This window comes from Hemitrygon akajei, chromosome 7, assembly GCF_048418815.1.
Source record: "Hemitrygon akajei chromosome 7, sHemAka1.3, whole genome shotgun sequence".
Lineage (NCBI taxonomy): Eukaryota > Metazoa > Chordata > Chondrichthyes > Myliobatiformes > Dasyatidae > Hemitrygon > Hemitrygon akajei.
Genome location: NC_133130.1, coordinates 141,787,534 through 141,811,083, shown reverse-complemented (window position 1 = coordinate 141,811,083; position 23,550 = coordinate 141,787,534). Strand labels below are relative to the sequence as shown.

The following is a 23,550-nucleotide window of genomic DNA, read 5'->3' as shown; positions in this document are numbered from 1 at the left end:
AGCAGAAAACCAGTCCCTTCAGTCCACTCAGTCTCTGCTTTCCATCCAATTACACTCATCCCTTTTGTTTATTCTTTTTGTCTTCCCAGCAGTTCTCCACAGGCTCACCACTCACCCCCACACCAGGGGAGTTTACAGTGGCCAATGAGTGCATCATGTCTCTTGGCTGTGAATGAAATCAGAGTGTCTGGGGAAATACAATCTGTTACACCGACAGGACCAGATGTTTGGATTGAACCCCGTAGCTGGAATTGCAAATTCAAAGTAGTTCAAAGTGAAATTTATTACCAGAGGGTAACATGTCACCGCATGCAACCCTGAGATTCTTTTTCCTGTGGGTATAATCAGCAAACCTATAGAGCAGTAACTGTAAGCAAGATCAATGAACAACAAACTGCAAATGCAAATACAAATAAGTAGCGATAAATAACAAGAATGTGAATTAACAAGATAAAGAGTCCTTAAAGTGAAATCATTGGTTGTGGGAACACCAGAAATAGAATGAATGTAGTTATCCCTTTTTGTTCAAGAGCCTGATGGTTGAGGGGTAGTTACTGTCCTCGAATCTGGTGGTGCGAATCCTGAGGCACCTGGACCCTCTACCTGATGGCAGCAGCGAGAAGAGACCATGGCCTGGGTGGTGAGGATCTTTGATGATGGAGGCTGCTCTTCTATGACAACATATCTTGTAGATGTGCTCAATGGTTGGGTTCTGTTGGGCCGAATCCACTACCTTTTGTAGGATTTTCTGCTCAGACGCATTGATGCTCCCATACCAAGTTGTTATGTGGCCAGTCAATACACTTTCTACCACACATCTACAGAATTTTGTCAAGGTTTTTCATGATGTACCAAATTTGCAAAGACTCCTGAGGAGGTAGAAGCACTGTCATGCTTTCTTTGCAATTATATTTATATGATGGGTCCAGGACAGGTCCTCTGAGATAGTGACCTCCCCAGAAATTTAAAGTTATGAGCACTCTTCACCTCTGATCCTCCGATGAGTACTAGCTTTGAACTTTGAATTTTGAATCTTGAAGTTCAGGTGAATGAAACTCCTAATGGACAACATCCACTGCCTTGCTTTCTTCTGCTTTCCTGGTACCTTCCTCAAAAAACTCTATAAGATTGGTCAGACATTACTTCCTACACACAAAGCCATTAGCTATCCTCCGATCCTCCAGCACTTCACCCATGGCTAAAAATGCTTTAAGTATCTACGCCCCCTTCAATTACTACACGAACTTCTGATAGGTCCAAGGGAATGCATCCACCCTAATTTGCCTCAGGATGCCAAACACCATCTGCTGTGTAATCTATACAAGGTCCATGGCCTCGCTGCTACATTGCTTCATATCTATGGATTCTGTGTCCATGTCCCAAGTAAATACAGATGTATTCAATTCATTTGGGGTCTCCTCCATCTCTTTTGGCTCCACTCATATGTTACCACTCTGATTGTTCCTTGCTGTCTTTTTTCTCTTAATATCCAGTAACTGAAGAAGGCCTTGGGATTCTTCTTCACCACATGTCTTCTTTTAGCCCTGCTGATTTCCTTGCTAAGTGTTCTCCTGAATGGCTTACACTCTTCAAGCATCTCATTTGTTCCTGCCTGCCTACATTTGCTATGCACCTCCTTCTGTTTCTTAACAGGGGCCTCAATATCTCTCAAAAACCATGGTTCCCTAAACCTGTTACCCATGCCTTTTATACTGACAGGGAACTGCAAGTTTTGTGTTCTCAAAATTTGCCTAATGATGACCTCCCACTTACCAAGTACACCTTTGCCAGAAAATCACCTTGCCCAATCCACGCTTGCAGATCCTTTCTGATACCATAAAAATCGGCCTTTCTCCAATTTAGAATCTCAACCTAAGGACCAGACCTATTCTTTTCATAATTATCTTGAAACTAATGGCATTATTAGTCTTAATATGCTCGGAAGAGGATGGTGCTCGGAGAAACTGTGCCGGAGGGGATGGTCGGAGGCTCGGTGATTTGACGGACTCAGAGTCCACTGCGGTCAGGTTGCTTTCATTGTGTGCTGCGTCTGCGAGGCTGAGTCGGGCGGCGCTGTGGAAGTCCATACCGGGGGTACTCCCTTTGCCACCAGCGTGGGATGACGAGTCTATTGGGACCCTGAGGACTTGCAGAAACTGTGTGGTAGTTTCTTTCGAACTTATAGTCTTTTAACATCTTTGGACTATTTTTACCGTGCCCATGGTCAGTTTTTTTTAAATCAAATTATGGTATTGTTTGCACTGTTGTAACTATATGTTATAACTATGTGGTTTTGTGCAGGTCTTGTAGCTTTAGTTTTTGGTCTTGTTTTGTCTGGTGAGTTTGGAGCTCTTTTCCGGGGATAGTAGCGCGATATTAATATGCAGCAGCCTCTCTGGATTCTGGATTGGGGATTGCCAAACGTTATGTGGATTTTCTGGTGTAGTCTATTTTGTCATGTGCTTCGTTAATATCATTCTGGAGGAACGTTGTCTCATTTTTTAACTGCATTGCATTTGTGGTTTTTAAATGACAATAAACTGAATCTGCATCTGAATTATGATCACAATACAGCAGCTAACGGACTGGTGCAGAGCCAATAACCTGTCTCTGAGTATGAACAAAACAAAGAGATGGTTGTTGACTTCAGGAGGGCACGGAGCGACTACTCCCTGCTGAACATCGACGGCTCCTCGTTAGAGATTGTTAAAAGCACCAAATTTCTTGGTGTTCACCTGGCGGAGAATCTCATCTGGTCCCTCAACACCAGCTCCATAGCAAAGAAAGCCCAGCAGCGTCTCTACTTTCTGCGAAGGCTGAGGAAAGTCCATCCCCCCCACCCCCCCCATCCTCATCACATTCTACAGGGGTTGTATCGAGAGTATCCTGAGCAGCTGCATTCAGAAATTGCACCAGCTCAGATTGCAAGACCCTGCAAGGGATAGTGAGGTCAGATGAGAAGATCATCGGGGTCTCTCGTCCCACCATTACGGACATTTACACTACACGCGGCATCTGCAAAGCAAACAGCATTATGAAGGACCCCTCATACAAACTATTCTCCCTCCTGTCATCTGGGAAAGGGCACCAAAGCATTTGGGCTCTCACGACCAGACTATGTAACAGTTTCTTCCCCCAAGCTATCAGAATCTTCAATACCCAGAGCCTGGACTGACAGCTTACTGTCCTATTGTCTTGTTCATTGTTTATTGTAATGCCTGCACTGTAGTCTAGTGTAGTTCTGGAGGTCTGTAGTCTAGTGTAGTTCTTTTCCGTGTTGTTTTTTACATAGTTCAGTCTAGTTTTTGTACTGTGTCATGTAACACCATGATCCTGAAAAAATGTTGTCTCATTTTTACTATGTACTGTACCAGTAGTTACGATCAAAATGACAATAAAAGTGACTTGACTTGACTTGATTAGATACAAAGTGTTCCGCTAAGCAATCTCCTGCCACCTGCCCTGTCTCATTCCCTGGGAGATCTTGAATCACACACTCTCTCAATGAGACTTCTATTTTCTGATTAAGGAAACTTTCCTGAACACATTTAACAAACTCTTTCTCCTGCAGCCCTTTTACAGTATGGGAGTCCCAGTCAACATGTGGAAAGTTAAAATCATTTGCCATCACAACCTTATGTTTCTTGCAACAGTCCACGACGTCAGTACAAATTTGCTCCTCTAAATCCATGGGGTGCTGGGGAGTCTATAATATAATCCCATTGACGTGGTAATAATGAACTATTTATTGCCTCAAATTATCATTTTGAAAATGGTGGAGATACCAGTTGTAACATTTGAAATTTGTATGATTAACTTGTTCATATCTAAGGCATCTCCACCAACCTTTTGTGTGATTGAAAGGATGAATGGCAGATGAAAAACAAAAATTCCAGTGTAACAGGCAGCAGAGAGATATGGTAAGAAGCTTTTCTTCCAAGCTGCTGGGCTGTAGACTGCCCACTACAGTGGAACAATCTGTGCAGAACAGTCTAAAGCCCAGCAGCTTGCAGGGCTGCAGACCTTTGCAGTTCACAAAGTTAAATTCAGAAGTAAATAACAAGATTCACAGCTGAGGTCTTAGTGCCCTTTAGAGAAAAGTGTTGCTGTGCTTAGCTGGTGCTGCCTATACAGTATACAACTGCAAAACTCCTACTGCTTTGAGAAATCTCAGCAATCTAATTAGAATGGCATCTGAGGAGGCACTGTAAACACTGTGTTTGTCATTGACACCACAAGAGTGAATGATAAAATCTTTAATGCTTGTCTAAAGCATTGGGACACTAAGTAGAAACTTAATAGTAATTTTCACTAAAGATTGACAGCTTCCTGCCTTGTGCGCATGAAATCACAAAAAGTCTCAGATTTCTCATCACTACCAAGTGATAAAGGTCATTCAAATCATTACAAGATGAACTGAGCCTACAAGTCCTCTTCGACAGTTACCCCATCCCAGCAAAAAAAAAGGCAGCCTGGATAAGACTAACATCATATACTCTCCGAAGGAGAGACTCTTTAAGAGTTAGTCACAGCTCTGAGGATCTGAGAGAGTGTTGTGTTGTACAGGAGGCACATTGGGCCTGGGCTATCCAAGGAAATGACTCCAGCCTCTCTTAAGGGTCTGCAAATTAGTTGCAAGTATAGCTATGAGCTTTGAACCTCTTAGAAAGACAACCTTCCCACACATTCATATGACACATCGTCTCTGTCATTTGTTTAACATATCTGCCACAGAAAGCTCAGTTAACACGTCTGTTACCTCTAGGTTCAATATTCCCAATGCCTCTATTCTCACTTAACTGCCTTCCAGCCTCTAAATATGGACACATGCAAAGCTTCTGCTGTTATCCAAATTCCCTGCAGTTCTGCCAACCCTTTCTACATCGGATCTTTGTGGCCGGCCATCTCCAAGTAAGGATTTCCATTCTTGTGTTGAAATCCCTCCCTCTCTTGGAATCCACCTCCAAAACCAGAACCCTCTGGAAAACTCTGGAATTCAACAACACCATCCCCTCCCCTGCAGCATGGAGCCAAATCCCACTCGCTGTTGTAACAACCCAACTTTAATTGAGCATTTTGTCAACTGACATAATGGTGCCCATGTCTCAGTGTCCGTTGGTACATTATGTGAGCATCTCCAGACCATTCATTCTGTGAAAAGATGCTGTGTTGATGTTACTGACATAAAATGTTTCTTTGAAAGATTTACCAACCAACAAATTCTTCAGTGATGGTCCATACTGCTTCTCACTCAGAGCTTCCATTAAATCATCCCGAGATCAGTAGAAATACCACAGTATCTCGGTGTGAGTGGACAGGTGCTGGTGAAAGGTGACAGATATTGTGGACAATAAGGAAAGCAATGGACAGTACTCGTTACTGTGATTGACCAACGCCACAACACTGGTACAAGTTATGGCAGTGCAGTTGCATTACACACAATAAAAACTGGCCGCCTGCAGAAAACTGAACTAGATGGTACACAAAACTTTACTGAAAGGAACGGTTTACAAAAATTAAAAACAACAGTTTCATGCACTTATTTTTAAATATTTTTTTCAAAGTTTCTTTGGCAAAACAGCACAAGCTATATTGAGCATTTGGGCAAGCTAAGAAAGCAAGAGGCAGAGACACTGATATTGAATAAATGCTGTACATTTTTGAGATGTTACAGAATCAGGACGTTATCTGTCAGGAATTCAATCTGTATTCCTCTTTACATGAATGGTTGACACCAGCAGAGTTCTTCAGGGTTCTGCCCTGTGTCTGTGGCAATGAAATGTTTGATGTTTTCAGCTATTCATTGGATGGCCTGAGATGATATTTAAAGTATCAGTATTTAGTCATTGGGTTTGTATACTTTTCACAATTTGCTCTTTGACTATGTTGATGTCATTGGGTGTCTCTGAGTTGCACTAAGCCCTGAGAAGAGATTTTGCACTCAGCAGCAGAAAGTTCACTTGTTAAAGCATGATAGGCAATTCCTTATTGTCAGCAAATGTAGATGAACAGCGGGTGAAGTGGTTCAGAGTTTCAGCATTCATTAAGCAGTCCTTCTCTCTGAGTTGACTCAGATCAATCAACCTGCCCCAGAGACAAAAGGATGAGTTACCCTCCTGTTGTTTTTTGTTAATTCTATATTACATTATGTCTACATAACAAATCTACAGCACTGTATTACACCTGATCTACAGAAAGAAGTGCCCTATTGCCTATTGCATCTACTGTGCAGAATTTTCATGCGGTGTATCATTTGCAGCCTGTTTTTGGATCCCTTGTCAGGTATTACACATGAGCCATGTAACAAACTCCCTTGTTAATTAGAGATGTCAGAGGAGGATGGCCAGACTGGTTCAAACTGACAGGAAGGCGACAAATAAATACCTGTTACAACAGTGGTGTGCAGAAGAGCATCTTTGAATGCACAACACATTGAAGCTTGAAGTGGGTGGCCTGCAGCAGCAGAAGACCACAAACATACACACAGTAGCCCTTAATTAAGCAGAGGAGATACCTAAAGAATTGGCCACTGTGTGTATACACTTAATTCCCATTCATTGAATTCCACCAACTCAAATGGAAGGTCTCATTCTCTAATACACTTGGTCTGTGCAATGGTATTGTAGTGATCAATCTGGTCAATTCCCTCCATGGACACATATCATGTCAGCAGAGATCTGCCCAGAACTGAAGATGTTCTACAGCTGACAGCTACCCGGAGGTGTAAGGAAGTATAACGTATCACACGATCAAGAGTTCAACATCTTCCCAAGGTTGCTCTGGACTGTCAATCTCTAATTTGTATCTCTGTGAGAATCTTTATTGAGTTCACTCTTGGATCATTACATGCTCCAAAGTTTCTCTCTGATTCATTCCTCTTCAGTCCAAGGTGAATGTCCACATTGTGCATTGTGTTTTATCTGCCACAGTTTTGCCCACTCACTCACTCTGTATGTGTTCTGTTCCTACCATCTACGCCTCCTAAACCACTTCCTGTGTCACATAAATTCTCTCTGCAATACACCGTAAATGACTCATTGCAATTGCTATCTCCCTGCAACTTGTAGCCTCTCTACCGGAGCTCAGGGTTGATTTGATAATATTGTCTGACATAAGGTGCATAGTGGTTCTTTCTACAATAACTGACCTGGAGTTACATGGGTTCAAGTTCTGCTTCTTTGTAAAGTGTATAAGCTTTATACACATTTGCAATTCTTCTGTCATCTAACACCACTTCAATGACAACAGCAAACACCTGCTGTGCTTTCCACCCATTTATCCCTCGGTGACAGAGGATTGAAATCACAGAAGTGTTCAGCTCAGGGAGGAGAAGAGCTGTGAATGTCCACTACTCACCAGAGGGTCAGTGGGTCACTCAGCCAGAGCAGCAAACTTGCGACCTCTTCCCTTGACCAAGTTGTCTGAAATAGGAAAGAAAGTCATCTATTTGGCAAATTTAATTTGGATTTTTGTGCCAAGTGGTAGTTCCCTCAATTGATGAATCTGCCACCTGTATTTCTGTTGAAGCCTGGAATATTTTTGTACCACAGTAGCACACAAGCAGGTTTGAACACAATGCTTCATCTTCCTTTTATGATGTTTGATTGAAGAGTGGCCCATGATGAAATGAATCATCACAAAGTTCTGACTTTGCTACCGTGAGTCATGATCTGAGTGCTTTATTTTTAAAGAAGAAAGAGGACTTCCAGAGAACCGGACTTCTGCTCAGTTCCTCTACAGTAATGTAAAAATAAAAGCACTGCAAAGTACTACAAATGGAAATATCTTAGGTCCCATAATCACTTCACAAATGTATCTTTTCCATGTTGTTCTGGGCTTTTTCCTCAAACAATATGCACTCAATACTCCACTACCTACACCACACACGAGCTAACCCACCCCTCCTGAAACCCTGGTTAACATCCAGCAGAATGAATCCATAACCCGGGATCCAGGCACATTACAAAACTCCCCTGTCCTGTTGTGATATCGATCTTATTCCCCCAATGTTCCCCTCTCAATCCTCTTCCGAATTTCAAGTTTCTGCAAGTAAAGGTGATACTTACAGATTTTTTTTTTTGCCGGCATGTCAGGCACGTCGAATTAATGACCCCAAGAAGCGTTTCCGAACTTTATCATCTGCAGACCAGCGTAATGAAAAACAATGTCAGCTGTGCATGTTATTGTCGATATTTCTTTTCTTGCAACTGAGCATTGTCAAGTAACGAAGTAACAAATCTATTTGTCAAATTTGATCCTACACTGCTATCAGAATATAGATTTCCAATGCAAATCAATTTCAAATGCAAATACAATTTACGGGTCTTTACATAAAACGTCAATTTATATAACGTAGACCATAGAACATTACAGCGCAGCACAGATATTGTGCTAATCCTTTAATCGGCTCTAAGTTTGAAAGAGTGTCTTAAATGTCCCCTATGTATCTGCCTCTGCCACCATCCTTGATAGGGTGTTCCATGCACCCGCCTTTCTGCGTGGAAAAAATACCTTCGATTTTCCCTTCTAGGATTTTCCCCAATGTCCTTAAAATTATGTCCCCTAGTGTAAGCCATTATCGCCTTGGGGAAAAGTCCTTGGCAATTACAATCTATGCCTTTTGTCATCTTGTGCAATTTTATGAAGTCACTTCACATCTTCTCTCAGTCCATAGAGAAAAGCCCCAGCTCGCTCAACCTTCCCTCATAAGACATGCTCTTTAATCCAAGCAGAATCCCGATAAATCTCCCTTGCACGCTCTTTAAAGTTTCCACGTCCTTCCTATAATCAGGTGACCTGAACTGAACACTATATTCCAAATGTGGTCTAACCAGGGTTTAATAGGGTTGTAACATTATGCTTTGAACTCAGTCCTGCGATTAATGACGTCCAGCACACCATACATCTCATTACCTACCCTACCCTATCAACACGTGCAGCAACTTTGAGGAGCTATGGACATGGACTTCGAGATCATTCTGTTATTCCACACTCTAAGGAATCCTGCCATTAAACTTGCATTACTTTGCAATTTACCTCTTTGAACTCCACCTTCCACTTCTCAGTCCACCTCTGCATCCTGTCAATGTCCCATTGTAACCTGCGACAAACTTCTACCCAGAACACCAACGACCTCTGTATCATCTGTAAACTTACAAGCCTGCCCTTACACTTCCTTATTCACGTCACTTTAAATAATAACAAAGAGCAGGTATCCCACAACAGATCCCTGTGGAACACCACTGGACACCGATCTCCAAGCAGAAGATGTTCTATCTAAAACCACCCTTTGCCTTCTGTGGGCAAACCAATTCTAACTCGACACAGTGAAGTTTCCCTGGATCCCATGCATCCTGACTTTCTAATTGAGCCCATCACATTACCAAAATCCAAATACACCACATCCACTGCTCTACCTTCGCCCATGCGGTCTGTCACATTTGCAAGGATTTCCATCAAGCCTGTGAGGCATGACCTGCCTTTCAGAGAGTTCTGCTGGCTCTCCCTAATCAGCTTATGCTTCTCCAAATGCTAGTTAAGCCCGTCTCTCGGAATTTGCCCACCACTGAAGTAAGTTTCTAGGTTATCCCTACTTCTTTTCTTCAACAAAGGAATGGCATTTCCCAACCACCGATCATCTGGTCCAATGCCCAAAAAAACCACAATGTTGCCCTCTTCTCCCTGGCGCGGAGGACAGCTCAAGACACATTAGGGATGGCCATTCCGATTACGTCACCACCCGCGAACAAACAAAACAGACGAGCTGAAGTTTCCTCACTCGGCACAGAACAAATATCACAACTGGTCCAGGCGGAGACCGCTCAGTCCCTCGCCCATTCACTGGGACCCAGGCAACACGCACATCTCACGCTACCGGACTTCTGTCTTCATCTCGGCCCAGACTGACCTAACAAGCTGAAACCGATCTAAGTCACGGGAGTTCCAAATCGCTTAAAATCCAAGGACTTCTCAGGGTGGGTTATGGCGTGTACTCAGGGGCAAACTTTGCTCTAGGATTTTGCATCTGAGGGGTTTCTAAGTTGAGAATGTTGTGCCTTTGTTCCTGATTTCTACACCAATGAAAATCTGTGTCTTCTTTCAATGAAGGGAACACTGGCTCAGTTCGGTCTCCCCGAGGTCCAGTGCCCCCTGGTGACTGTTTGCTGGTCAATGCATCCTCTCCAAATACAATGTTTCAAACTCAGGCAAGATTTATGGGTAGAACTGCTATACCATTTAACCTTACATTAATAGTCGTAATTCGCCTCATCGAGTGCATTCAGGCACACCGAACTATCTCAATCTTCCTTCCCCCCCCCCCCCACTCACTAATATATTGTAATCTTTTCAACCCACATCATATCGGTTGTCTTAGATTCTACCAATCACCTCCATTAGTGACAATTTAGAGCAAATTAAACTTCCAGCCGCATGTATGTGAGACACGAGAAGAAACCGGGGCGTCCAGCGGGAGCCGAAGCCGTTACTGAAATGATACAAACTCCACACAGATACCACTGGAGGGCAGGATCGAACTCGGTTCATGGAACCATGTGTGGTGGTTCAGTCCGAAGTCCGTGGTCTGGTCCGCGGACTCCGGGTTTTCCGCCGGTCCCTTGCTGCGGTTGAACTTAACTAGAAACACCCGAGACTCCTATTGGAACTGGGAATATAAGTGGCCGTGGTATTGAGTGTGGTTGGGGGTCGTTTTGTCAAGATGTTCATTGTACAGGTGGCTGGTGGAAGGCTAGAACGGACTCTCCCCAGCCTTGGGGCTGCGTTGGAGAACCATGGCTTCTGGGAGCCTTGCTGGCAGTAGTCGGAGCGGTCATTGCTGTATGGATTCAGCTGTTTCCTGGCCAGCTGGGTGGCCGTCAGCCACTCCGAACTAGGTAGGGATCCGGTTGCTTCCGTAGCAAGCCAAGGCTGCCGGCCGTAATGGCTACTCGGAGCTACCCCGATACAGAGGAGGAATTGTCTGTCGTTCCTTGGTGTTTGTCTCTTCCTGTCCTCGCCTCCGTGGGGTAAGTCAGGCCGTTCTGCCATTACCCTGCGGGGGGAACCTGTCTTGTCTTTGCCTCTGTCGGGTAGGTCAGGCCGTTCTGCCGTTACCCAACGGATGATCCTGCTCCACTTTGGTGTGGAGTTATAGATGAGGCCCGGCTTGTCGGAGGATAAGTCCCGGCTCCATGTTGATGTACAGTTCCTAGTCTGCCCCTAGCTCCAGCCTCCGAATTCCCCAAGCTCCAAGCCTGTAGCCTCAAGCCTCGACCCAACCCTCAAGACCCCAAGTCCCTACCCAAGCCTCGTCACGTCCTCACCTGGGTTTGGGTGTCCGAGCCCGAGGCAAGATCCAGGTTCCGGGTCCTTGTCCGGTCTCGGGCTCGGAGTCCACCCCAGGCTCCTTGTTCCCAGTGCTTCGTCCTGGTCCTGCTTCCCCTGCCTAGACTGCATCCCGTCCCGTCCTTGGGTTCCGTCTCGTCCTGTTTCCAGTGTCTGTGTCCTGCAGTTGGGTCCTGATTCAACACCCGACTTATGACACCATGAGGTTTCAGCTCCACCAGCTGTGCTAATTTCCAGAGTGACCAGTCTCTTCCTGAAGATATTGTCCCTTTCCAGACTCTTACCCCGATTTCCATTCAGTGGTTCGCGAATCTCGTGCTGCAAACCTTCCAGATCCCGCAGTGCCTCCTCTGAAATAGACAGACAGTGATGTGTTGCCATTTAGTTGAGCTGATGCCTTACGTTTCCACATTGAAAGCAGATAGCTGGGGGTCTTTGCTGTTTCCCCTTTGGATTACCCTGAACCTGCTGCACGGACTGAAGCCGTATGGACAACAGTGTGTTCGACACAATTCCCTCCCCTGCCCCACCCTGTTTCATCTCCCCCTCAGAACATTGTTCTACACTTTTGTCTCTCCAGCGTCAGGTTAAAAACGTCAATGTTACCCGTTGTTGCAGACGCTGCTCCCAGAGTAGAGCCGGGGAAGTGGTGGGAGGGGAACCTCACCCGTCACTGTCAGCACAGGGAGAGACAGAAGGAGATGTGAACACTTACCCAGTTCTCGCATGTCGATCTCCCTCAGGGCAGGGTCCAGCTCACGCATAGCCTCCTCTGGAATAAATACAACAAGCTATAACATATCCGGAGCTGTCCGTGTTAGGTATTTCCCGGCACTTTGTGTAATATCCCCATTGGGCAGAGAATGGACATTGCACTGGTGTGTAATGAGTGAACCGTATCACAGGAGGTGACTGTAAAAGCCGGTTTACAGGACAGACATAGCTTATACCAGGAAGGGAGCGAGAAGACACAAAGTCCCTGCTGGTCTGACATCTAATAAATGAACCAGTTTAAGTCTTTTTTTTTGTGTGAACTTTGCTTATCTGAGGTACGTGATTGTGATTTTGCTGCTAGTAAGTTTTTGCTGCCCTTGTGCGTCCATGTATTTTGTGCATATGACAATATGGACAAGTACTTGTGCTCGATCCTGTGGAACAGGATCAAAGTTTTTGATGACTTGTGCTCGCCATTGCCTTTTACAGTTTAAGATTGTTCATAGAGCCCATATGTCTAAATCTAAACTACCTCGATTCTACCCTGGCATTAGTCCGCTCTGTGATAAATGCAAGAGGGGCGTGGCCTCTCTCATCCATATGTACTGGTTCTGTCCTAGCTTGGAGAAATTCCGGAAAGATGTCTTCACTACATTATCGGGTATTTTGAATCAGCACCTAGAACCTAACCCCTTAATTGCTCTGTTCGGTTTTTGGGGCGAGACAGATTTATGTCTGGGTCCGACCAAATGCCGAATACTATCCTTTGCCTCTCTCCTGGCGAGACGCTTGATCCTCCTTAGATGGAGAGATGTTGCCCCGCCCACTCATGCGCAATGGCTTAACGACATTATGGCCTGCTTGGACCTCGAAAAAATTCATTATTCAGTTCTTAATTCGGATCTAAAGTTCCATAAGGTCTGGGGACCTTTTATCGAGTACTTTCATAACCTTCCTCTTGACTAGGGTTTTTTCTTTTTTTTTTCTTTTCGGTCCCTTGCTTTCAGCTCCCTTTTTTTTCTGGTAGCAGGCATTATTATCCTCTGTTGCTAAGTGTATTCACAGTCTGGGAGTTTGACTGTCCGGACTTATACTCTTTATACTGTGTGGTGGTTGGTCTGGAGTTGTTTTTTTTCTTGTGTTATGGGGCTTGGGGAGGACACTAAGCTCACTTGTCTTTAATTTAGGTGCTTTTTTGTTAAATTATCTTCCTTTGTAGCATTGTTATTGTATGCTTAATCTTGCACTGTATTAATGCTCCTTATTGGGATTTGGGGTTTTTAATTTTGTAAAATGTTTTGAAAAACTAATTTAAAAAATTTAAAAAAAAATTATTTGATGACATTTCAATATCCAGCACCAGCAAAGTGTCAGTGATCACGGGGTCAGCAGCTAAAGAGATTTTTTGCTTATATCTATCTTCCACAAGTTGTGTGTCCACTTCCGTCTCACCCGCTGAACTGTGGAGTCCAGATTACCCAGGTCCTTTGTTAGAAGTGACTGTTCTGATCTCTAGCCTCTAAAACTCAGATAGTGGAGGAAGTTCAATAACTCCCTCAGGTTTCAGAAAAGACAGGACCAATCCTTCGGCTCCCTGCTCTCTGCCCCACTGTCGGGCTGTGTCCTCCCTCTCCATCTGCCTATCAGTCACCTCCCAAGGAATTTCATCCCTTTTGTCAATTCCACCAGAAATAGGAACATTACCATGAGGGAGGAGACTCTCCTCATTCCCACCACAATGAAAGCAGCAAATAATTTGTCTGATTAACACCTTGTGCTCTCCGGATATTATGGATGCTTTAAGATGTTCAGGGAATCTATCCTTCTCAATGATAAATGAAGGTGTTATTTGTTGGAGGGGGGACTGTTGTTTCAGTCTAATCACATTCAGTACTACTGCTGAACAGAGGTTGGAACAGAGGTGCCAGCCTCCTTTACTGCCCTCAGAGTAGGGCTGTAGACACCCAGGCTGTGAGCTAGGAGGTCCAGCTACATTGTATCATCTCCTCTGTCATCATTCATCTTTGCAGACAAGGTACTATTCTGAGACCAGACACCACTGGAAGAAAGAATAAGTGTTGGAGTCACTCACCTGCCCCAGCAGAATGGAGGGCAACCACTGACACCATGACCAAAAGCCCAAGAAGAGAGACTGTCTTCATGATTGCAGCTGTAATGTTGAGTGGTGAGCTGCCATTCCTGCCACCCTATTAAGTACCCTCATATCATCACATCTCAGAGCAGATGCACTGAGCATCACCTCCTCCCTCCACACATACACACCTGTTTGCTGGAATATCTTTGTCCATTGTCGCAAGAGAAATTATCAGGTTGCTAATCAGGTTCCAGCTAACAACCGATTGAGATAATGTCAGACCTCATCTCCAAAACCACATAATGTTAAAGCTTTTATTGTTGTTCCATTCCTTGACCTCCTGATCAACTGACCCCAGGCAGAAGGATAGACACCCAGCACACTGGTGCCCCATAAGGCTGAGACCTCAGCCCTCTACTCTACTCCCTGCAGCCCAGATCTGTTCTATCTCCATCTAGAAGTTTACAGATGTTGCCATCATACTGGTCATATCTCAAATAACAGTGATTCAGAGTTCAGGAAAGATGTAGTGAGCTTAGTAACATTGAGTCATATCACTGAAGGAGAGAGGTGCAGAAGCTCCTGTCTACATCAGCAATGTTGAGGTTGAGAGCTTCAAATTCCTAGGAGTGAACATCAATCATAGTCTGTCCTAGTCCAACCCCATTGATGCCACAGACAAGAGAGTTCACCGATGCCTCTACTTCCTCAAGGGGTTAAAGAAGTTCAGCGTTTCTCCATCAAGCCTTACCAATTACTATCTGGATGCATCATGATTTGCTTTGGCAACTGCTCTGCCAATGATTGCAAGCAACTGCAGAGAGTTGTGGACATAACTCATCGTGTCACAGAAACAGCCTCTGTTCCATAGACTCTGTCAACTCTTCTTGCTGCCTCAGTAAATAGAAAACATAATCAAAAACCCCACTCACCCCAGAGACCAGGCTCAAGGACATCTTTCAATCCATTGCTACAAGACTAATAAATGGAACAATATGATGCTGTCAACCTTATAATCTACCTTCATATGACCTCACACCTTATATTTCACCTACACTGAACTTTACTCTGCTTTGTCATTGTTTTACCTTCTTCTACCTCAATGCAGTATCGTGATTTAATTTGTATAAACAGTTCACAAGACAAGCTTTCCACTTGTCACAGTACATGTGACAATAATTCCAATCCCAATTCTTACAACCATTCCTATTTGTCAAAAGAAGAAAACTGCTGATCTGAGAAAGTCAGGAGAATATGAACAGACCCAAGATTGTAGTGCTGTTGAGGGAAGAGGGGCAAATTGGTGATTGAAATAATCCCAGGTTCACCAAGGCTTCAGACACACATGAGTTGAAATCATGGAAGATTGTCTCACACTGAGACCAGCTCCGGATCAGTTCCAGCACTTCTCCCTTTCCTGTCCCAGTGGTTCTCACTTTTCCCAGACTCATTCTCAGGTTCCCACTTCACCACAAGTTCTCTCCATCCACCCTCGTGCCCACCTCTGGAATGCTCTGAGCTCTCAGTCAATATGTGTTTGCTTGCCCTGACCTTGATCTTGACATCATTGATAGCTCATCATACTTAAGGGAAGCAGTTTCTCTGCTCAGAAACCTCTTCACCTCACATTTGTTGATTGATCTGTGTAACCACTGTGACGTATCCCTTCTTGCCCCAGTCTGTGATCCAATGGGACCCATCTTCACCAGCTCTGCTTCCTCCTCCAACCCCCGTCTACCCACATTCACACTGCACCAGGCCACAGAGAACATTGGGACGGGTGTGACCCAGGACCAAACTTCAGACCCCAGTGATCAGAACCTCATATACTGTAAATATTGAACAGTTTAGGCAATATCTGAGGAGTGAGAGAGACATAATATTCTGGTTTACAACATCTTACCAGATCTTCAAAAACCAGATCCTTTTCAGCTCCAGGACCAAGTATTTCAACCCAATTAAAGTCAGGAGTTATACCTGCTTTTCCTTCATTTAAAAAAAATATATATTCCCAATTCTTCCATATTTTTATGTGGCCATTCCCTTCCTCCACAAGGAAATCCTGTTTTCCCAACTCCTATCACATTTATTTCCTTTTATTTTCTTACAACACTGGAAGTGACTATTGGACCCAAAGTGTAACTACTAGCTGTCTCAGTAATCCAATTCTGCTGTAAGCCTCCCTCCCCCTCCCTCCCCCTCCCTCCCCCTCCCTCCCCCTCCCTCCCCCTCCCTCCCCCTCCCTCCCCCTCCCTCCCCCTCCCTCCCCCTCCCTCCCCCTCCCTCCCCCTCCCTCCCCCTCCCTCCCCCTCCCTCCCCGCTAAATTACCGGAACAAATTAACCTGCCAGCCTGCATGTCTCTGGGATGTGGGAGGAAACTCACCAGGACAACACCATTGCTCAGGATTGAACGTGGCTCTCTTCAGCTGTGAGCTGGAAAACCTAGCAGTAGTCACTGAACCCATCAACTCTGATAACTACTTGCAGGTACTGTTTCAATAGATTTTTTAAATATACTTTTCTCTGTATTAATGCCTACTGTCCATATAATTCCAGATGGATGTACTGTCTCTAACATTCTTACTACACAGTCTCCAGAAGGTACAACAGCACAATTGTGATGAAGTGCAAGGCCGTTCTTTCTTATTCCCACTGATAATCAACCTGTGCACATATTGACCAGAACCTTCACTAGACCAGCATATAAATATGATGGCTACCAAATAAAAAACAAGTCAAAGGTTGAGTGACATTTTCTGACACCCCAAAAAGTGCAACGCACAAGGAGAGAGGGTGATGGAATACTCTCCCACTGCCCAGAGGAGTTTGACACCACAAAGACCTGACAACCTCCAGCATAGTCACTTGATCAAAATCCACTCCCTCCAACACAACACAGAGTGGTGGGACTGTGTGCCATTTAGAGGTAATTATTCTGATTTTTTTTAAATGATCTTTTTTCACGAAATAAATATACAAGAACTATGGATATAAAATGTACAGTGAAGGCCTCTGTTAAGGTCACTGTGAAACCCACATAATCTGCTCAATATATTATGGGTTCTGGTCATTTGTACTTTTTGCTTATTCTGTGTATAGAGCTTCAGTCCCACTAATGAGTCCTCCTTGGTTCATTCAGACTTCTGTGCTTGTGAGGATATTACTCAGGGCTTAGCAACTGTGATCTCTCATGGCAGACGGATCTTTAAATGCCGTCCATCCCCACAAAGTAGAAACATAGAAAATAGGTGCAGGAGTAGGCCATTTGGCCCTTTGAGCCTGCACTGCCATTCAGTATGATCATGGCTGATCATCCAACCCAGAACCCTGTACCTGCTTTCTCTCCATACCCCCGATCCCATTAGCCACAAGGGACATATCTAACTCTCTCTTAAATATAGCCAATGATCTGGCCTCAACTGTTTCCTGTGGCAGAGAATTCCACAGATTCACCACACTGTGTGTGAAGAAGTTCTTCCTTATCTCGGTCCTAAACGGCTTCCCCTTTATCCTTAAACTGTGACCCCTCATTGTGGACTTCCCCAACATCGGAAACAATCTTCCTGCATCTAGCCTGTCTAATCCCTTCAGAATTTTATACGTTTCAATAAGATCCCCCCTGAATCTTCTAAATTTCAGTGAGTATAAGCCTAGTCGATCCAGTCTTTCTTCATATGAAAGTCCTGCCATCCCAGGAATCAATCTGGTGAACCTTCTTTGTACTCCCTCTATGGCAAGAATGTCTTTCCTCAGATTAGGGGACCAAAACTGCAAACAATACCCTAGCTGTGGTCTCACCAAGGCCTTGTACGACTGCAGTAGAACCTCCCTGCTCCTGTACTCGAAACCTCTTGCTATGAATGCCAACATACCATTTGCCTTTTTCACCGCCTGCTGTATCTGCATGCCCACTTTCAATGACTGGTGTACAATGACACCCAGGTCTCGTTGCACCTCCCCTTTTCCTAATCGGCCACCATTCAGATCATAATCTGTTTTCCTGTTCTTGCAACCAAAGTGGATAACCTCACATTTATCCACATTAAATTGCATCTGCCATGAATTTGCCCACTCACCTAACCTATCCAAGTCACCCTGCATCCTCTTAGCATCCTCCTCACAGCTAACACTGCCGCCCAGCTTTGTGTCATCCGCAAACTTAGAGATGCTGCATTTAATTCCCTCGTCTAAATCATTAATATGTATTGTAAACAACTGGGGCCCCAACACTGAGCCTTGCGGTACCCCACTAATCACCACCTGCCAATCTGAAAAGTTCCCGTTTATTCCCACTCTTTGCTTCCTGTCTGCCAACCAATTCTCTATCCACATCAATACCATACCACCAATACCGTGTGCTTTAAGTTTGCACATTAATCTCCTGTGTGGGACCTTGTCAAAAGACTTTTGAAAATCCAAATATACCACATCCACTGGTTCTCTCCTTTCCACTCTACTAGTTACATCCTCAAAAAATTCTATAAGATTCATCAGACATGATTTTCCTTTCAAAAATCCATGCTGACTTTGTCTGATGATTTCACCTCTTTCCAAATGTGCTGTTATCACATCTTTGATAACCGACTCCAGCATTTTCCCCACCTCTGATGTCAGAATAACTGATCTATAATTCCCCGGTTTCTCTCTCCCTCCGTTTTTAAAAAGTGGGGTTACATTAGCCACCCTCCAATCCTCAGGAACTAATCCAGAATCTAAGGAGTTTTGAAAAATTATCACTAATGCATCCACTATTTCTTGGACTACTTCCTTAAGCACTCTGGGATGCAGACCATCTGGCCCTGGGGATTTATCTGCCTTTAATCCCTTCAATTTACCTAACACCACTTCCCTACTAATATGTATTTCCCTCAGTTCCTCCATCTCACTAGACCCTCGGTCCCTTACTATTTCTGGAAGATTATTTATGTCCTCCTTAGTGAAGACAGAACCAAAGTAGTTATTCAATTGGTCTGCCATATCTTTGTTCCCTATGATCAATTAACCTGTTTCTGACTGTAAAGGACCTACATTTGTCTTGACCAGTCTTTTTCTTTTCACGTATCTATAATAGCTTTTACAGTCAGTTTTTATGTTCCCTGCCAGCTTTCTCTCATAATCTTTTTTCCCTTTCCTTATTAAGCCCATTGTCCTCCTCTGCTGGACTCTGAATTTCTCCCAGTCCTCAGTGTTTGCACTGGCTTTGGTTTGCATTTGGAATGTGCTGCCATTGACAGAATACACAGAGTCACTCACCCACGCTGCTCCAACAGAAGCGGTAACCAGGTTGTTCCAGTGAAAGGGCCAACTGTAAAATCTCCACTTGACCATTTTTTGATGCGCAGGGGTAACGGATTTGCACTGGCCATTACTGAGTATGCCAGAACACAATGCAATTTCACTCACTGCTTCTCCAGCTAATGCTCACCCAGATCCAGATAAAAGATTAACAGTGCTATGAACATTCGTAAAGTGTCCTCAAACAGGGACCTTTGTGACCTTTACAGCAACACTACAGAAAACATGTTATCCATACAGATACCTGACAGTGTCCTCACTGGCCCTTTGACATACACATCTGGTGAACACAGAACAGCTGAGATAACAATACATATTGTATTTACCTTTGCTTTCTTAACAATTTATGCAAAATTAACTTTGTTTTATTCCCACAGTTCAGATGAAATGAACTCTATCATTGAAAAAGTCATCAGAAACATTACCCGATAAAGTTTATGGAGACATTTCACTGATGGGAAATTTGCATTCTGCTATCATGAAACGCACCAGCCTCCCGACACAGGATGTAGGTGGGATTTGAACCTTCACTGAAGTGACACAAAGACATGCTCGGAATATTCAGCAGTTTAGTGGAATTAATTCTGATGACATTTCTTCAGAATGAACCTTTAACACCCTTTGCTGTTGCCACAGATGCTGTCTGACCTGATGAGAGTTTACAGGTTTGTCTCTTTTCAGTTTTAACAATCAACATTTCAATTCATTTACAAGCAGGAGCATAATGTAAATACCAGGCAGGGAATGAATGCCCATCATCATTGTTCAAAATCTTTCAATGTGAGCTGCCCAGTGCACTCACTGCTCCCCCATTGTTCAGGACCAAACATGAAGAATGTGTTTCCTCACACAGTGATACAGCTCATTAGACCGCTGTTCCAGAAGGTGCTCCCTTTACACTTTGGGAGAGAGGTTTGACTCCTCATGGTTTGGGATTTGTTTTTCACAAGGCAATGACGAACACTGAAAGTTGGCATTTACACAGAACCACAGGTATTACAGTGTTACAGGGTATCAGAGAGAGAATTGTTCACACACCAAGCGTCAGAGCAGAGTGAGTCTAAGGAGGTTGGAAGGACACAAATGAGAAGATTTTGAAGGATGCAGGTAAGTGGAGAAGCAAGATGGGTAAGAGAGGCTGTTTCACAGTCAGTCACCTAAGACACTGAGACGAACAGACAGGGGTCTATGGTGGACACAATGAATCACAGGTCAGAGTTGCAGGGCTGGGGGATGTGGTGGAAATGAAAACTGTCCAAAGCTGTGGAGGCAGAGTGGGTGAATACAGCCAGGAGCTTATGACCAACACCAGGACTGAAATCTTAAATAAATGGATGTAATCCAACTGGAAGCAGACCGGCATAGAGACTAACATTAGTTTTTTGACTCAGAGCTCCAGAGAGACGGGTTCAATCCTGAGCTATGGCACAGTCTGTGTGAGGTTTGCACTGTCTCCCTGTGAGTGTGGTTTTCCCCAGAGTGCCTGGTTTCCTCCCACATTCCAGAGATGGGCAGGCTGGGAGGTTAACTGGTTCCTGTAATTACCATTGTGTAAGTGGGTGGAGGGTGATGTCCATGTGAGAGAAAGTAGTTCACAGCAGAATGGGTGTGATTGCTTGGGGAGCCCACAGTTTCTCCACGGGTACAATGGTGTTCCTCAACGCTCTAAGAAAATACGAGGAGTTGGAGGATGCAAGAGATCCTTATTGAATACTTTGCTTCTGTGTTCACTAGTGAGAGAGACCTTGATGTTTTTGAAAGCAATGTAAAACAGACTGATATGGCATGGTTGAGGTGGATGTGCTTTGGAAAAACATGAAAATATTTAAGTCCCAAAGCAGACATGATATGCCTCAGGTCACAATGGGAAGTGAGGGAAGAGTTTGCTGTGACTTTGGAGATGATTTTTGTGTCTTTTTTGGCCACAGGAGCAATACCAGATGACTGGAGAGCACCAGATGTCTAAGAAATTTGCTGCCCCTCTCTGTTTGAGAAAGAGAATAGGGATAACTTTGCAAATTGTAGACCAGTGAGTCGAACTTCAGTAGTTGGCAAATGATTGGAGAAGACTCACAGAGACAGGATTTATGAGCATTTGAAGAAGCATATTCTGGGTATAGTCAACACAGCTTTGTGAGAGGCAGGTCATGCCTCATTACAATGATTGAATTCTTTGAGAATGTGGATAGAGCAGTGGATGTAGTGCACAGTATATGGATTTTAGTAAGGCATTTGATGTCTTTCACCATGGTTGGCTCATTCAGAAAGTCAGGGGGAATGGGAACCAGGAAAACTTGTTTCTGTGGAATGAGAAATCATTTGCCCACTGAAGGGAGAGTTTGGTTGTAGAGGGAGCAATTTCTGCCTGGAGGTCAGTGACTACTGATGTTCTACAGGGATCTGTTCCCTGACCCTGCTCTTTGTGACTATTATGAATAATTTGGATTCAGCCTTCTGAAAATCCAAGTACACAATATCCACCACTTCTCCTTCACCTATCTTGTTTGTAGCGTCCTCAAAGATTTCCAACAGATTGGTCCAGCAAGATTTTCCTTTCAGAAGACCATGCTGACTTTGGTCTATTTCATCATGTGTGCAAATACCCTGAGACCTCCTCCTTAACAATTGACTCCAACATCTTCCAAACCACTGAGCTCAGACTAACGACTCTACAGTTTCCATGCTTTTCCCCCTTCGCTTCTTGAAGAGTGGAGTAACTTAGTTTGTCTGCCTTTTACTTGTCTCCCATTACTTTCTCTCCAACTGTCCGGTATCTACTTCTGCCTCTCTTTTACTCTTTATACAGTATATCTGAAAAATCTTTTGGTATGCTCTTTGATATTAGTGACCACTTTACCTTCATTTTTCATCCCTTCCCTCCTTATGTGTCACAGTCCAGTCCATTGATTCCTCACTTCTGTTAATTTCCTTCTCCCTGTGTTTTACCTAGCTTCTTGATTAAGGCGCTTGATTTTCATCTGAACTGGCAGCATAAAAACTCGAGCTTACATCAACTCGGGACTGGACCGTCCCCTGAGTTACTGCGGCAAAGCACGTTTTGGGCCGCCAAGAATAGTGGACTCTTAGTTGCTTTGGTGTCTGGGGTTGCTTTGTGAATTCTGTCATTTTCATGGGCAGCTGTGAATTACTGGCTGGTGGCCCCTACTCTGAGTCAAGTTACAAAATGTCTGTTGTGGCTTGTTTTTAGCATCTCGTATCCTGCCGAGGATTGCAGGCTGTTAGCCACTACTCTGAGCCAAGATACGAATTGTCTGTCATTGTTGGGTTTTATCGTCTACTGTCCAGCCGAGGATTGCTGGCCATTTCCCACTACTCGGAGTCAAGATACAAAGTGTCTGGCTTTGTTTGGTTTTGTCGTCTCGTGTCCTGCTGAGACCTGGTTCCATGTCCATGTCCAAGTCCAAGTCCAGGTTCCGTGTCTGAGATCAAGTCCAAGTCCAGGCTCCATGTCCGAGTCCAAGTCCAGGCTCTGTGTCTGAGATCAAGTCCAAGTCCGGGCTCAATGTCCGAGTCCAAATCCAAGTCCAGGCTCTGTGTCTGAGTCTAAATCCAAGTTCAGGCTCCATGTCCAACTTCAGGCTCCATGTCTCAGTCCAAGTCCAAGTCCGGCTCCATGTCCGAGTCCAAATCCAAGTCCAGGCTCCGTGTCCGAGTCCAAATCCAAGTCCAGGCTCCGTGTCCGAGTCCAAATCCAAGTCCAGGCTCCGTGTCCGAGTCCAAATCCAAGTCCAGGCTCCGTCTCCATTTCCGTTTCCAAGTTCAAGTCCAGGCTCCGTGTCTGTGTCCGAGTCCAAGTCCAAGTCCAGGTTCCCTGTCCAAATCCAAGTCCAGGCTCCGTCTCCATTTCCGTTTCCAAGTCCAAGTCCAGGTTCCCTGTCCAAGTCCAAGTCCAGGTTCCCTGTCCAAGTCCAAGTCCAGGCTCCATGGCCAAGTCCTAGTCCAGGTTCCTCCGGTTTGCTGTCCAACGTTCTCGTCCATGTAAGCATCTTCTACTTACTCTCTGACTTTCTCAAACTTCACACTAATTTTTGCCTTATGGACCTGTGGGACTGAAATGTTTGATGTTTTAGGCCACTGACCT

At 44.4% G+C, this 23,550-nt stretch overlaps 1 long non-coding RNA gene across 2 annotated transcripts in view; it reads right to left on the bottom strand.

The window, feature by feature from the left end:
* The window catches only part of LOC140730997 (uncharacterized), a 566,791-nt gene that overhangs the window by 335,774 nt on the left and 207,467 nt on the right, over window positions 1-23,550 (bottom strand). For both annotated transcript variants that reach the window (XR_012099714.1, XR_012099715.1), the window contains exon 3: window positions 12,059-12,115. This is a non-coding gene — a long non-coding RNA (uncharacterized lncRNA). The remainder of the gene's footprint in view (window positions 1-12,058; window positions 12,116-23,550) is intronic.